The following is a 16,216-nucleotide window of genomic DNA, read 5'->3' on the forward strand; positions in this document are numbered from 1 at the left end:
CAGATTGATTCCGTTAACAAACTCGGTCTAGATAATTGCTCTAGCTATCTATTTCGAAAAAAAAAAAAAACAGAATTCGAAACTTTGCTTTCATCCGAGAGCTATTGTGTGCACTAATGGACAAACGTAAGTCATTGTTACCCGTTAATATATTAAGAGGCTGAGTCCATTAACAAACTTACCCGAGATAATTGTTCTAGCTGCCTATTGTCGAAGAGAAGAGTAAAAAATCGCGCTTTTGTTCGAGAGTTATCGTTAGCAGTAACGGACGGACTAACGTGTTAATATCCCAGTAAAGAAATAGATCTACAGTAAGTCTAAGTTTGCTCTTAATTTCCCTTGATAGACTTAATCTTAGATGTTCCTTCTAGGTATGGCTTTGCCAAGTTTAAATTTTAAGTCATGCTGCGAGTTCAGATCGCCTTGACGTATAAACTTGTATAAGCTTAAACCAGATGTAGCACGAAGGTTGAGCAAAAATGCGTGCACATTAGACTTATTATTAGAGATTCTTTGTGTGTGTAGCTTTGCCAAGTGTAAATGTTAAGCCATACTTAGCAGATGTGTCAATTTAAAGGAATTTTAAGGCTATCCTTATATTACACATTATTGGCAAGTCGGAGATAAGTTTGCAATCGAGGAATTGGCAAATTTGCTGTAGCCTTGGTTAAGTTTGCAGCCATGCAATTACAAGCTTGTGCAAATATACAGACTTGAAGAATTGAGAAAGATTATTGAAAGTCTGGAATGCTATTAGGGATTACAGTATGTCAGACCTGTGTGATCCTACTAATAAAAGGTAAGCCGTTCTAAGAAGCCGGATCACCGAGTATGTAAAATATATATTCTTGTACATGTTACATTCCGCAAAGAGCGACCGTCAGCCACATCGCTTTCAGTGGTCAGCGCATTCACCCCCATTACCGTCATCTCTGGCTCTCCAGACTGGAGTTCACTTACCTGTTTAGTCAAACTTAATCCCGTGCTCCCACAGAAAACCGAGCACGGGATTATTAGTACCAAAGACAAACTGCGACAACATTTCATAGTAGCACTTGTTGAATACATAAAAGATATTTTCAATCTCTCTGTGCTATAAAAATCCCCTTTTATTTTTGTTTTCTTCCTAATTCTGAAAGAACCACTCCTCGAAGAATGGTAACAAAAACAGTAAAAGACTGGCAGTTTTAAGTTAGCTATTTTTTGCTGTTTGTGATGGCTTATTTCTTTCAGCCGGACGGGGACTGCTTCTCCAATCGATGCGATAAATAACAGTGATCCGAGCTACACAATGGCCTTTCATCAAACAGGAAAATTATCTGTAATAGCTCTACTTACCGTAACGAAAATTACAAGATAAATTGAAGACAATTTGATCGCTTGTGCTTAACTTTCAGGAGATTTGTAACTAACATGTAGTTCTTTTAGTTCTTTTCTTTAAAAAAAGAAAGAAGTCTTTATGCTGACAACCATTTATCTGTCATCTCTAATTAATAATATCCACATCTTTATTCCACTGTCTCATTATAGTGCCTTATTAATCATTCTTTTCACGTTAAGCACTCTTGTCTATTATTTTCTTTGCTATTTTTTTTTATTTTTAAAATTTCTTCTGAATACATTGCTACATTTTGACAGATGTCTTATTACACATAAACTTTGATGTTATCAGTTACTGGCTCAATGATTCATAGACATTATTTCACTAAGTCTCTTGAAAAGATAAAATGAGTATGACAACATTGTAATTTATGTTTTTATTTTAATAAACAATAAGTAGTTCAGTTGTTTAGCATGCTTGCTTCTTATGTGGGTGGTCCAATGTTCGATGAGACTTAAAATTCCCTTAACCCTTTTAGGATTTTTGGTAATTTTTGTTACCATGGCGTAATATCGTCTTTGGTCGCTTATTTAGGTTTTATAACAGGTATTTAAGCCAGTATTTTATCGGTCAAGCAAGGGATGGCCAAAAAACACCCCAGATGCATTTTGGAACCAGAGGTCAACTTGGCGGCGCCAAGTGACTGTGGAAGGCGTGACTTTTTTTTATTTTTTCTTAAGGCAAATTTCAAAAATTTTCCACGCCTTTAGTTCCGTTCTCAAGACAGCAGATTGAAATTTTGCATACGGATTGTGTGTATCTTTGGGTATTTTTCAAATTTTTGATGTTTCTACGCGAAACCAGGGCCTGGCTTGAGAGGCGCAAGTGTTCCAAGGCGGTGATTATTTTTTGAGAAAAAAGTCCGGTTTTTCCGGTTTAGTTGTGCGATACGGACATGTGAGTGGTACCGTTGGAAAGGGCTTGTTATACTGAAGAAAATGATGCTTAAACCATGACTCTAAGCCAAATAATAATGACGCAGTAAATTTTTATATTATGTATATAGGGCCTATATTCATACTTTCAACAATTTTTTCCGAGCTTTGTTTCCAAGATACAAGATTGAATTTTTTCACACCTATTATGTACATAACAACGTATTTTTTTTTTTTTAAAAAAAAGTTCAGATCCTTACTTCAACCCAGGCTCGGACCAGAGGGGCAAAATGTTTTGATGGGATTTTCAATTAAAAAAAAAATCCGAGTTTTCCCCGAATTTTCCGATTCAGGTGTATGTTACGGACATGTAAGTGGTCCTAAGAGCTCGTTGTACTGAAGACAATGGTGTTTGAACCATGACTCTAGGTTAAATAGTAATGACGCAGAAGTTTTTTTTTTTTAAGTATATATGAAAAATGGGTCATCTTGAAACTTTGAAATATTTCTCCCGGCTTTAGTTTTCAAGATACAAGATTAAAATTTTTGACATGTACTATGTACAGTACATAGCAACGTATTCTTTAAAAAAAGTCAAATCCTTACCTGAACCCAGGCCCGGACTAGAGGGGCGCAAAAATTTCGATCTTTTTTTTTTTCGAGAAATCTCCCGGTTTTACCCGATTTTCTCGTTTCTGGTGTATAATATGGACAAGCGATTAGTACCATTGGAAAGAAAAGTATGCTCTATCCTGAAAAAGACGAGAGATGAACCATAATCCTACGATAAATAGTAAGGAAGCAGTAGCTGTTTGAGTGAAAGTCTAAAATTTACCTCAAATAATGAAAATCCTAAAAGGGTTAAATCGAAAATGTTTACCGAAATTTTAATTAATAACTAACGGAAAGTGTTCATAAAGTTCCTTTCTTTGGAACAGCTTTTTATTATAAATAAATAAACGAAAACCTGATGACCTACTGACATAATACTCATACTTCTATACGAGCATACAAGCATCATATTTCTCGTATATCCCTTCGACTTGCCTTTTTAACTATGTACTAAATAAATCTGTTCTGTCTACACTTTGCATCATTCTAATGCGAGAGTAAATCTTCCCATTTCCTTACTATGTCTGTGTATGTCCTTTTACAGACACAAATGAAGAACGAGAGGGCTGATAAAGGAAATGAATTCTATGGCTCCGTGCATGAAGCCCATAAGCTACACAAAGAAAGTTCACAGAAAATCAAGTCTACATGCATGGAAATTTCTTTATTGAAAGTTTCTAGATTATGCTACCACCTCTGTTGCTTTCATGGTACTGCATATGCAACATTAACGATTGGAGAAATGTGTTAGAGACCTAGCACTGCAGGGGTACCATTTTCTCCTTGTTCGAAGTCTTGTGGGTTATAGGCTTTATGCATGGTGCCATTGAATTACTATAGATGCTAAAAATTTTCAATTATAACAATGCTTTCCTTAGATGTTGCCAGCATAAAATAGGTCTTACCATGATCGCCCACAACGGGGGCCAAAGGGTTGACAGTTGCTCCTGGATTTTCGAAGAGTGTTTAGTTCTTGGAAATACGTGCCAAATCATACCTTTGTGACCCACGTGCTATAGCGTGAGTCTATACAGCGCATCATTTTAATATGAACTTGAATCCCCTTTCTACTTATTCTCTTATAAATCTATATGCGAGTACTAGAAAATCCAGAAGAGTCATTTGGAGGGGACGAATCACCTCCTGGAAGATAAATATAGGCTAGAAATATTCGGAATTTCACATCAAACTAGAATAAATTAGTGCAATATTAGTTCCAAAAGGCAACGTAGATGTAGATGTTAATTGAAAAGGCAACGTATCCAGTTCAACAGGTTGTTATCTCTAGCCCTCACCATACCAACAATACAACATTCTTGGGAAATGAATTCGAAGTATCCTAGATTTTCTCACATAATAATAGGCACGTTCTCCGTATCATTTTTTTCTTTGTTTCTTTACGTTCCGTTTAAACAACCCGATGAACTAGAAGCCTTGCATGTTCATTTATCATAGGAAGGTTTACCAGCATGGAGCCCAAATCGTGGTATGATCGGAAAATTTCCACCATTTTAGATTGAAAACTATCTATTTTCAACAATCCTCTCTTCCTAATTTTTCCATGTCTTTACCCATAATGGAGTTGCCCCTTGCGCCCGGATTTTTCACACACCTGGTATTCAGTATTCTATATTCTATATTACTGTATCTGATCTAATTTATATTATTATCAGTTTAAGTGTTTTCTTTTTTTTCTTTTTGATTCACTGAAATTCGAAACAGATGTAACTTTTTTTTTTTTTTTTTTTTTTTTTTTTTTTTAGGATTCTGATCTTAAAATCAAAACCAAACAAGAATGATACCTCATTAAGCACTCATTACGGATCGCATCTTCCACAAGATAAAGTCAAATAACTCTCTTATATTTTGTGATAAAGATACTATATGAAACATATGTCATTTTGAAGTGACTGGAATGCCCTACATATCAATCCACAAACACCTATTAATCCTTTATAGTGTCCCCGCGTACTCGCTAACGCTCTGGCCTTTGGTGCGAGCGGTCCCTGGTTCGATTCTCGCTGGGGACACTCGGCCGAAAAGGTTTTTCAGGCCAGCTATTCTGAGTGAGGTTTTCCACATTCACACCAGGCAAATGCTGGGATGGTACCTAACATATAGGTCCCAGGCAGTTTCCTTCCTTTCCCAATCCTTTTTTCCTTCTCTTTCGTCAGTTAGTGTGATCGTTGAGGGACGTCATCCCTCTACGTGACGGGCTAACTTGGTTATAGATGCCGTAAGCCCAGAAAGCTAGATCCTAATTGTAATCCTTTATAATCAGGATATACTTATGTTGGAACTTCAAAACGTGTATTTAAGAAGTGAATTCTTGCAGTTTATGAGGAAATATTTCCAAGAAAACGTTTGATTTAATTGTTATATTTTATTGTACAATATTTCCAATCAACTTTTTTAAATTTTGTCATAAAAATAAACTTTCTGGCTTAATCAAGAGAAAAAAATATATTGTTCAGATTGTAAAGATTTCACTCTGGATTTTGATGACAACCATATTTGTGACATAGCTCTAAAATCCACTACGGCATTCTTGGAGATTTTAAATGAGTAGTATGGCAAAAGTAATAATACAAATTCATTCATTCATTCATTCATTGTTTATTCATCCACGTCGTACATTATTGGCCAGAGACCAGTACATAGGACTTGTCAAATAATAAGAAGACATTTCAATATAATTGATTTACACATTATTTTACAAACTATCACCCAAGTATTCATTAATATGATAATACATTTTGTTACACAAAAAATTAAATAGTTCATTTTTGAAATTTCGTATGTTTTTTATATCCTTCAAATAACTTGGAAGTTTATTAAACAACTTAGCGGACATAGGAACAACACTTCTTTTGGTGCACGCATAGTTTTGGTATGCTGTGAATATGTTATTCTTTTGTCGTGTGTTGTATGAATGTACATCTTCAACATGAAGAAAACTACTTTCATTTCTCTTTACATATATGACATTTTTGTATATGTACAGACAAGGCACAGTTAAAATTTTATTTGACTGAAAGACCCTTTTGCATGAGGACCTTGGTGATAGATTAAAAATAGATCTTATTGCCTTTTTCTGTAGACGAAAAGTATTAACACTAGAATAGGAGGCTCCCCAGAAAATTATTCCGTAATTTAACAATGATTGAAACTTACAATAGTACAATAACAGCAAAGTTTCTTTTGACACTGAACCACGTAGTCTATAAATGGCAAAACATATACGGCTTAATTTGCTGTTTAGCTCAGTAATATGTGCATCCCATGTTTAGCAGATTTCGTTTTGTTGTTTTAAATGCCTGGTTTCGGTCCCAATTTTTGTCTAATTCGACTAGACTTTTAGGAATATCTCCTTTGTCTCTGTCCTCATTCTGGATCTCCTGGAATAATAAGATAAATATCATTAAAAATCCATGCATAACATTTTTAAAATCACTATATATTAATGAATAAACCCAATACACCAATACCGTCCTGCAAACAATTGAGGTCACATTTACTGACCGATTACTGTCAATTCTGGCTGCCAACCGATTAAGATTTACGGTATTACTGTAATTTATGGTTATAGAACATAAAAAGGTCATATTTACGTCCTACTATCATAACTTTTTAACACTAATACCGTAAAATTTTAGGGTAATCGGTTGGCAGCCAGAATTGACGGTAATCGATTGAATTGACAGTAAATGTGACCGTAATTGTTTACAAGCTTCTTTAGTTTGTTTGTTATTAAATTTTAAACTTAATCTATACTGCTACGTGACCTCTTTTTATTAGATAATCTCAAGCAGCATTCAATATGATGGTCTTTAAGATGGCTGTTAGTCCATTTCTTATAAAGTCTATCATATAGGCCTCCTTATCTACTGCCATTACCCTATTCAACATACGAATTCACTCATCTCCTGCAGCCGTTTCAAAATTAAGATGTCCTGACCTCGATAACTACTGTATATGCTACTCAGAAGTGATTTCGAATATGATACTGGTATATATTTTTGTATTTGTTTGTTTATTCAATAAGCATATTCTTTAATACATATAAATTACATTTGTAGACAAAAATTCCAGTCTTATTGGTGTGGATATAATTGACACTACATTGAAAGAAACGAAAATACAAGGTAAGAAAATGGCGCCCTAAACTTTTAAAATCTATACACATTTATCTTTAAATGACCTCTCTTCTCATCCTAAAAATTAAACGTGCACTCAAATTAAACAGCATCCATAGTTTCTGATATTAGATATCCTACTGTAGTCTTTTCCAATTGATGGTCTGCCCATTCCTATGGGTTTGTGAAACAAATTTAGGAAGTCCGTAGCATTATTTACATATAGTAATTTATAGAAGATGTAAGTAATGCCATGAACCCTTGGTATGTATACGCTTTATGTTGTATGCTTATAATACAAATAAAAGTTTGTAACTCAGTTGTTAGTATTGCTATGCACCTCTCAACAACTACCAGGCAGATACCAAAATTTAGAGAAGTGGGGTCCATATTTTGGCCTAAAAATAAAAAAAGTGATCCGCAACTCTGAAGTAATCGGGAACCACTGTGTCCTACTGTATTGCATACAAACCATAAACACATTGTAAAGTTCTGCTTGTGCAGGAGTAAATAGAGGATAGGAAGAGCAAATTACAGTCCGGAATCGTTTTCCCACTATTGATTTTTATTATAAAATCCTCTATAAATAACATTTTACAGAAATACAACAAAAATATGTTCTCTAAAATAAGATAGAGAAAGGTGACCTAAGGCCCGAGCAGCCTAGAGCATGATCTCCTCACAGCTCCGAAGGGAGCTAGGTGGAGTGAATTAGGAATCCTCAAAGCTCCGAAGCAAGCAGAGAGGGGGTAAAGAGTCACAGAGCTCCGAAGCAAGCTAAGCAACTGAAGTTAGGAATAACGACAGAGCTCAAAAGCAAGCTAAGCGGGAAGAAGGAAAAACCTAGAGTTCCCAAGCAAACTAGAGGCTTTGGGTTAGAGCACCAGAGCAACCTAGAGGAGGGGTTGGCCAGTCAAGACTGATATCTGTCGTTGAAATCCTCTAGGTGCGATGGTGGCGCTGCTGTTCTCTCGTCGTCATATGGCTGGTAGTGTCACTGTCATTTCCGTCTCATCTGCAGCTGTAGTACTCCATAATAAGGTGCACGTGATTGTTGTTTATAAATAAGAACACATGTTGGGTGTTTGCAAATCCGAGCACGTGGAACATAACAATATTACTTACACCATCACTCCATCATCTTTCTTCAATGTCATAATTCAATCGTCCTCTTCAGCACATGTAACCTGTAATAAGAGAAGATTTATTGCAATCCGATTTTTATAACAATCACCTTGGTTATTATTATTTTCAGTTCCAAACGAAGCTAAATACAATCACTATCGTAATTTTAGGTTTTACCTGGAGGGGGGGTGGGGGGTGGACAAGATTTTCCAATAAGCATACACACACGATTCCCAGCTAAATCAGCATTGCAAACGAACTAGAAACTCGTTATACAAAGTATACACGGAGAAAAATCCGTTTTCCGGACAGCGTTATATTGTACAAATACACGGAATCCTCTTGCTTACTACAGAAATCAGTGAGGAGCATACGTTATCCGTATGCTAGCAGGATGTCTGTCCCTTAGATGTTACATCATGCCGTTGCAGGATGTCTGACATCTAACATTTTCCGTATATCACATACATACACTTATGTTACCTTCGTCAGCCATATGTTATATACGTCCATTTGTATGTGAGATCCTCACCGCCTATATTGTTTCATATGGAAAGTACGTATAGATGGAACATTTATACGGAAAGTATTATAAAACATGCGTTTTCAGTTATACGTTAAGTCCAAAAACTACACAAATTACGCATGTTACGTACCTTTTTAAGTACGCCACCTGGATTTTTTTCTCAGTGTACGAAAATCACCAAATTTCCCACTAAATAGGATTTAATGTGAAAAATTACCTGAGAAAGATTAAAAAGTACTGCACACCAATGTTATATAGTCAAATTCTATTTAGTTCAAACAGAATTTATAATTGTATTATCGAATACAAAATGTATGTAATCTTAAGTGTCATTAATTAATGCTGAATAGCTGACTTCGTCAAAGATTTGAAAATTTGATTTTTTTTTAAAAAAAAGAAAAAAAATAAAGATCACTAAATGTCCCACTAACCACTTGACAAAAAATAAATCCCGTCAGACATACATGCAAAATCACTAAATTGAGAACAATGTATGCTTGTAGAGTAACACAAGATGAACTCCAAAAAATTAGAAGTCCATTTATACATGTTATACATGAAGCGAAAGAATTCTTGTGACGAAGGGCGCCGATCCTGGGGGCCGGGCAACGCAAAGCTCATGTGGTCCCCCTATTGTATTTATGAATATACAATATTTGGTATAATTTGAATGCAATTTGTCTTAAAATCGTTACATATATATACCTTCTGCATCTGAATGCCCCCCCCCCCAAATTTACAGAGAAATCGGCGCCCTTGGTTGTGACTGGTATAGCAGTGACTGTGATAGGCTTGAAGACTTATTTAACGTATCACGCAATAACCCATAAAGTGGTAAATTTAATAACGGCTATGGATAGTTATAATTCATTCACCACTGCAGCGGTTCTTGTGGATAAAATTGTTGTACCTAGGACAAATAGATCCCATTTACAATTCTCTAGCTGGTTGGCCTGGTAAAATAGCAATTGGGGAAGGGTCTGGAGTTATATCTTAAGAGTCTTCATCCCGGCGAAATTAAAATACCGCTAATTTTACAGTAATTATGTGATATCTTCAAATAGATAAAAGATAATCGAAATGTGGAACAAGAGCGCCCTAGACAATATTATTTTACATGAGAAATTGTTATCACTACTCACTTATCTGCTTTCGATTTCGAGCCATTTTGAAAATCGGCATTTATTTTCGCGTTTCTAAACAGCTGAAAACGAAAAGCCACTAGGTGACTTGTGATAACGGCACCTCACGCAAAATAATATTGTCTAGGGCGCTCTTGTTTCATATTTCAATTATCTTTTATCTATTTGAAGATATCACATAATTACTGTAAAATTAGCGGTATTTTAATTTCGCCGGGATGAAGACTCTTAAGCTAAACAAGAAAAATGACTGACTGGCGTGAGAGTTACGGTTACTTTAATTGGTGGTAACACACTGACTATTCCTCGTGGAAACATACAAGAAATTTCACAGTGTTGAATTTTGTGTAACAATCAGTACTCAACAACGATACAGTTGCCAAGATTCCCACTTCAAATAAAATGTCAAATGAACGTTTTACCATGCTATATGGAATAATTGTAATAACTCGAATACTGTCTTCACTTTTTATGAAAAGTAATAGTTAGCAGTTATGGAAATCAATTTAAATTGTTTAGGTAGTCATCATAATGATAGAAGAAATTGAAGACCCTTGGTGCACTCCAAAACATCCTCGAGTGGTCACCTTTGAAGACGTCTCTGCAGCGGCATTCAAAATAAAAGATGCACTGCCCACGACGCCATGCGTGAAGTCACATATGAGTAGCATGACTGGAATTCAACTATATTTAAAGAAAGAATTCCTTCAATATACAGGGAGTTTCAAAGAAAGAGGAGCTCTTTATGCTTTGCTGATGTTGACTGACGAACAAAAGAGGACAGGGGTTATTGTTGCATCTTCTGGTAACCATGCTCAGGCTATTGCTTACCACGGGCTAAACCTCAACATTCCTATAACTGTGGTAATGCCTGTGTCTGCTCCAATCTTGAAGATTCAACGATGCCGTTACTTCAAAGCAAGAATAATCATTGAAGGGAAAGATATTGATGAATCAAAACATTACGCGATGAAAACAGCTATGGAACAAGGGCTTACCTATATTAATGGCTACGATCATCCACATATTCTTGCTGGTCAGGGCACTTGTGGCCTGGAAATCATGCAACAAGTGCCGAACGCGGATGCTGTTTTAGTTGGTGTCGGGGGAGGAGGACTTCTTGCAGGAGTTTGTCAAGCTGTTAAGAGCATCAATCCACTGTGTAAAGTTTATGGTATTGAGTCAGACAAATGTCCTAGTTTCTTCAATTCTATGAAAAATGGAAAGCCCACTTATACGCCAAGCAGAAGAACTCTTGCTGACGGTCTGGCAGTGCCTTTGGTAGGCTACAATTCTTTCGCTACCGCGGCTCCTCTTGTGGATAAAGTTGTTGTAGTTCGTGACGAGTGGATCCCATTCGCCATTCTCCAGCTTACTGAACTGGAAAAAGCAATCGTGGAAGGTGCTGGAGCTATCTGTATAGCCGCAATATTAGCTGGACAAGTAAAAGAATTAACCGGTAAGAAGGTGGTGGCTATTTTAACCGGTGGCAATATTGATACCAATATTTTGGGTAAATGCTTTGATCGTGGATTACAAACGGCTGGAAGGTTGCAGAAATTCAGTGTGGTTATTGAAAATAATGCAAATGGGATTACCGAACTGTCATCTCTACTTTCTAGTCTTGGTGTGCAAATTAAGGATATTTATCGAGAACGATCCAGTCCAAAAGCGGATGCGTTTAACATGCAGGTTAAAGTACTCATTGAAACTGTAGACAATAATCAAGCTGAGTATGTGAAACACGCAGTGATACAGCGTTATCCATCTGCTGAGTTTTATAATTTCTCAATGCCAGTCACATTAGAAGTGTAAACATTGACTTATTGTATTGATGGCAATTTTCTGAAGAAAGAAAAAAAAAGTTTTGACATTAACTGTATTGCCGAATTACACGGTGCCATAATATCGCAGGTAACGATGCCGATATCAGTGAAAGACTTATGTAGAAGCGAATGGTTTATAGTAGCGAATGGCAAATTAATGATGGTAAACTACCCAAAGGAACACTTCTTCTTTCGTAACTTATTTCATGTTTACTGTTAGTGTATTAAAAGTGGAAGGTAAAGCATCTTTGTGTAACTACATTTTAATACGAGATTTTGATTCACCAAAATTCTTACCGTACATGAATTTAGACGGTTTATTTAGAACCAATGACAGTAACACTTTCTTATTAACTGATAATCTTCCGTAGTATTGCCAACACCCGATGAGAAAAGGTGGCTAAAATCAATAGGTACAAAATGACCAGAAATGGCAATATTGGGGCACCTTTTGCAGGTTGAGAGAAAGCTAAACAATTCTTCTTAAATAACATAATAACCTATAATAACATAAAATTAAAACTGACATCCCGTAACAGAAATAAATGTTATCATCATCATCTTCTTCTATATATATATATAAACTTCTGCATACGGCGCAACACAAATCTCACTCTTAAAATTAATGAAGGCGTCTTTGTTTTCAACCTTTTATATATATATTTACTTGGTTGAATGCACGCTTCACTTCTGGGTTCGAATGTGTAAGCGTTAGTATGAATAAAAGCCAACGAAACTAATTCTGAACATAGACTCTGTTCTCAAGCATCTATATACTAATTTATTTCTTGCAACTATTCTTCAGTTGAAGACTCATTTCATGAAATAAATTTATGTTCGCCACTGATTCTTCAGTTTTTTTTCGATATTATCTTCAAATCGTCAAGTAAAAACCAAACCTAAGTCAGTAAAGAACTGTTTCACTGGTTTCAAATCCTCATTGATACTGAAAAGAGACATTTACCGGAGGGTGTCTATATTTTCAGGAAGTCTCTTCTGATTTTTTTTTTTTTTACTAAAACTTACATGTCTTCCCCGATTTTTTTTTCTCGGCGTCTGCTGATAACTTACAGGTTGTGAACCCACTCTCTACTGTGTAAGTGAATTAAGGGGAGGGGATTAATATGACTGTGAATGCTATCTTTTAGGATGTCAATTTCAGCAGTGGGATTTAGAATGTTACCACTTAGAGAATGAATCAAACTTCAGAAAATTGCCAGATGACACACCTAATATATTAAAAAGTAGCTAAACTCAAAAAATGGCTAAAAACAAAATGCATATGGCTAGAAAAGCTACTACTGGCTTTCTCGAAGATTTGTGGCTAGCCAGGTTCTCAAAATGGTCAGATCTAGCTACAAAGTGGCTGAATTGGCAACCCTAGTCTACCGAGGAAACAAGACCTATCTTATGGTGACTGCCATTCTGATTCCTTTGCTTGCTGATTTGCTTATGGTAAACCAATGCTGTTTCATGACTTCTTATTCTGTTGCTTAACAGAACCCATATTTTCCCAAATAAGAAAAGATTGCCCTTGTATCACTTTTACGTCCTTGAGACCATAGTCTCAGAGAGAGAGAGAGAGAGAGAGAGAAGGAGCACAGGTACAGCCTGTCTACAATGATTTGATGTCCGAAACATTGAAATACAGTAGAGCACCGATTATCCGAGCTAATGTGCACCAGATCTAACTCGGTTAAGCAAAAACTCGGTTAATACAGATGGATACATAGAAAATTTGTACAGTATTTATTATTGTTGTTTATTGATTATTTCTCTTTATTAGATTATTCATCATTATTGTATTTATTATTTTTATTGGACATACGAGTACAGTACAGTACAAGGTGACTAGAACTTTTACTTTCAAAAACGGGACGCACACGAATCGGCGACGGAGAGGTGGGGTCATTCCACATTGCATTTTGGGACTCAGCAGTGTTTTTAATTTACAAAATACACAAGTAAAAATGATAACACAGCGTTTCTAACTTAAGTACTACTCAAAGCACAGAACACTCAATTCCCATTTGAACATTCAGAGGTTCCAGACACAGCTCAACCTTCCCAATGAGTGTTGGTACGGAAGAGTGTAGAATTTGCATTGACCATTTATATTTTGAATAATAATTACGGGACACCTGGGTCATTTTTGCTTAAAAACGGGACATTTAGGCGTCCCGTTTGAGAATCAGAAAAAATCGGGACAACAGTTGAAAATAAGGGACTGTCCCGCCTAAAAGGGGACGTCTGGTCACCTTGGTACAGTAAGTATAATTATACATACATAATGCATAAGAAATTAGACATAATGTAGTAAATAAAATGCGGTTTGATATTGATACATACATACGTTAAACACAATACAAAACACAACACAAATGAGGTACTGTTTAACATATTATTTTAAAAAAGTCTTTCATAGTCTTTTCTGTTTCATTAACCTCTTCACCACCAGTGGCATATATGTGTATGCCATGGTGATGTGGCTCCCAGGATCCAGATGGCATACATGTAGGGGAAACTGTTGTACCATGGAACACTTTTTGCGTTTTCCAAGATATAATATTACCAACAGTTATTTCTGCAATTTTATTGCAGTGCATTTAAACTTGGATGTTTTCTGAATGAAATTGTGCCATTATTTAAGTTCTTATTTCCGTTCTTCGTTATGTTTTTAAGCTTTCAAAAATTCCCAAGAAAGTGTTCCATGGTACAAATACTCATGTACCTTGGAACACAGCCTCATGTACCTTGAAACATATATTTCTAATATGGTAATTCACAGAAATAAAGTCACAAATAATTATTCTAAGATTTATTTTGTATATCCAGATTTGTTTTATATATATATATATATATATATATATATATATATATATATATATATATATATATATATATATATATATATATATAAAAGCGTGTGAAAGAAAAGAATGGAAATTTTAATACTTACTCTAATCAGGCTTTTAACCTCATATTGAACCTAATATTAATCGGAAGGTTAACCTTATTTATTTATTGAAAAATTCGTAAGCTTAGCAATAACTAAAGTATGAAAAGAACACTATAACAATATTCTATTTGTTAGTCTATTCTTAAAATCCTAAAGAAAAAAACAAAGAATAAAGGCTCCAAAACAGTTACAAAATTGATCATATGTTGAGCATACTATTTTCTAATTCTTTGCAAGTAAAGTAGACAGGCCTATCAGAAGATAACATATGGAATTACTAAATTAGAAAATATTGACTTATTCGTGGAAACGGTCTCGACCTATTACTTATGTACCTCAATGTTACTCAATTATAAGAACCAAAATCCACTTGAAACCACAATTGTTCAGACACTCTACTCTAGCCTATTGGCCGAACGGGTGGTGGCAGTTCCACTATAATATCAGGTGCATTCACTTCAGACTGTCCTGCAAACTCTACATACAATTTGTTTGCAGTACCTGAAATATGATTAAATAAATTGATTTTAAATTCGTTGTAATTAGATTCAACTGAACAAATCTTTCCTGTATAAAATTCAATGCTTCGTTTTTTCTTAAACTGCACCAACACATAGTCACCCGGATTGACATTATGGCTTCAATGCTTTCAACTTCTGTGTCCATCAGTTCTGCAAGCATAACATCACTATCATCATTTTCATACAGGCTTATGCTCTCAGATTCTTCCTCAGATTATTCGAAACTAATTTTTCTATTCGATTTGTTCTTTCCTTTTCTTTACTGTTTTTGCTTCTTATTTCCTTTCTGTGTGGCTCTGTGTTCTTTCTTATCTTTCAATTCTTGCTTTGCAAGTGTGTTTCTTACTACTCTACTTCTACCTGTGACAGTCTTTCTTCGATATTTTGTACTTTACGGAGTTTGTGCTTTCTGATTTGAATGTACTTCCTCTTTAAAGACTGATGTAGAAGGCAAAACTTGCACGAGTTGCACAATTGTTTCGTTTCGTTCATGCAACAGAGTGTTGTCCTTTTCACGTATATCATTTAGATGACAATCCAGCCAATGGTCTGTTAGTGAAGCTGGTAAAAAGTCTAACTCCAAGAAAATGATTGTATTTATAGGATAAACCCCTGAACAGCGAAAACCACTGGTGATATTTGATATGCTGAAGACACGCGCGGATAAATAATTCCCAATACTTCGGCCACAGCACGAATATCAAAATGTTTCCTCGGATTATTATGTAAACATTCTTCCACAGCTTGGTTATAAAAACATTTAAAAGGACCGAAAACAGCCACATCCAGTGGTTGTAGTCCTGAAGTATGTGAATGGGGAGTCAGCATGACAACTCCAGCTTCAGCAGTCATCTCAACAGCCTCGACAGATAAGTGCGTTTCATGGTTATCGATGTGGCCATTGGCCACATTTGTTATATATGTAGTTAATCTCTCCCCTTCGTCCTCACATTTCACACTATACTCAAATGTTTCTTTCCCTGACTGTCTAAAATATTTCAGATGTAGGGATAAAGTAGCTAAAGACAATTCGTAAACTTTGCAAACTTCACGAATGGAAATACGCTTCCCAGGCTCGGAAATGACTGCTTTAATTGCGTTCTTGATTGTATT

The 16,216-nt window shown here is 35.6% G+C and overlaps 1 pseudogene; it reads left to right on the top strand.

Annotated features, from left to right (window-relative positions):
* Positions 1–10,187: 10,187 nt before the first annotated feature.
* On the top strand, positions 10,188–12,348 carry LOC145669206 (L-threonine ammonia-lyase pseudogene; annotated as a pseudogene).
* The last annotated feature ends 3,868 nt before the right edge of the window (positions 12,349–16,216 follow it).

Source organism: Thermobia domestica, chromosome 13 (genome assembly GCF_964235325.1).
Source record: "Thermobia domestica chromosome 13, izTheDome1.hap1.1, whole genome shotgun sequence".
In the NCBI taxonomy this organism is placed as follows: domain Eukaryota; kingdom Metazoa; phylum Arthropoda; class Insecta; order Zygentoma; family Lepismatidae; genus Thermobia; species Thermobia domestica.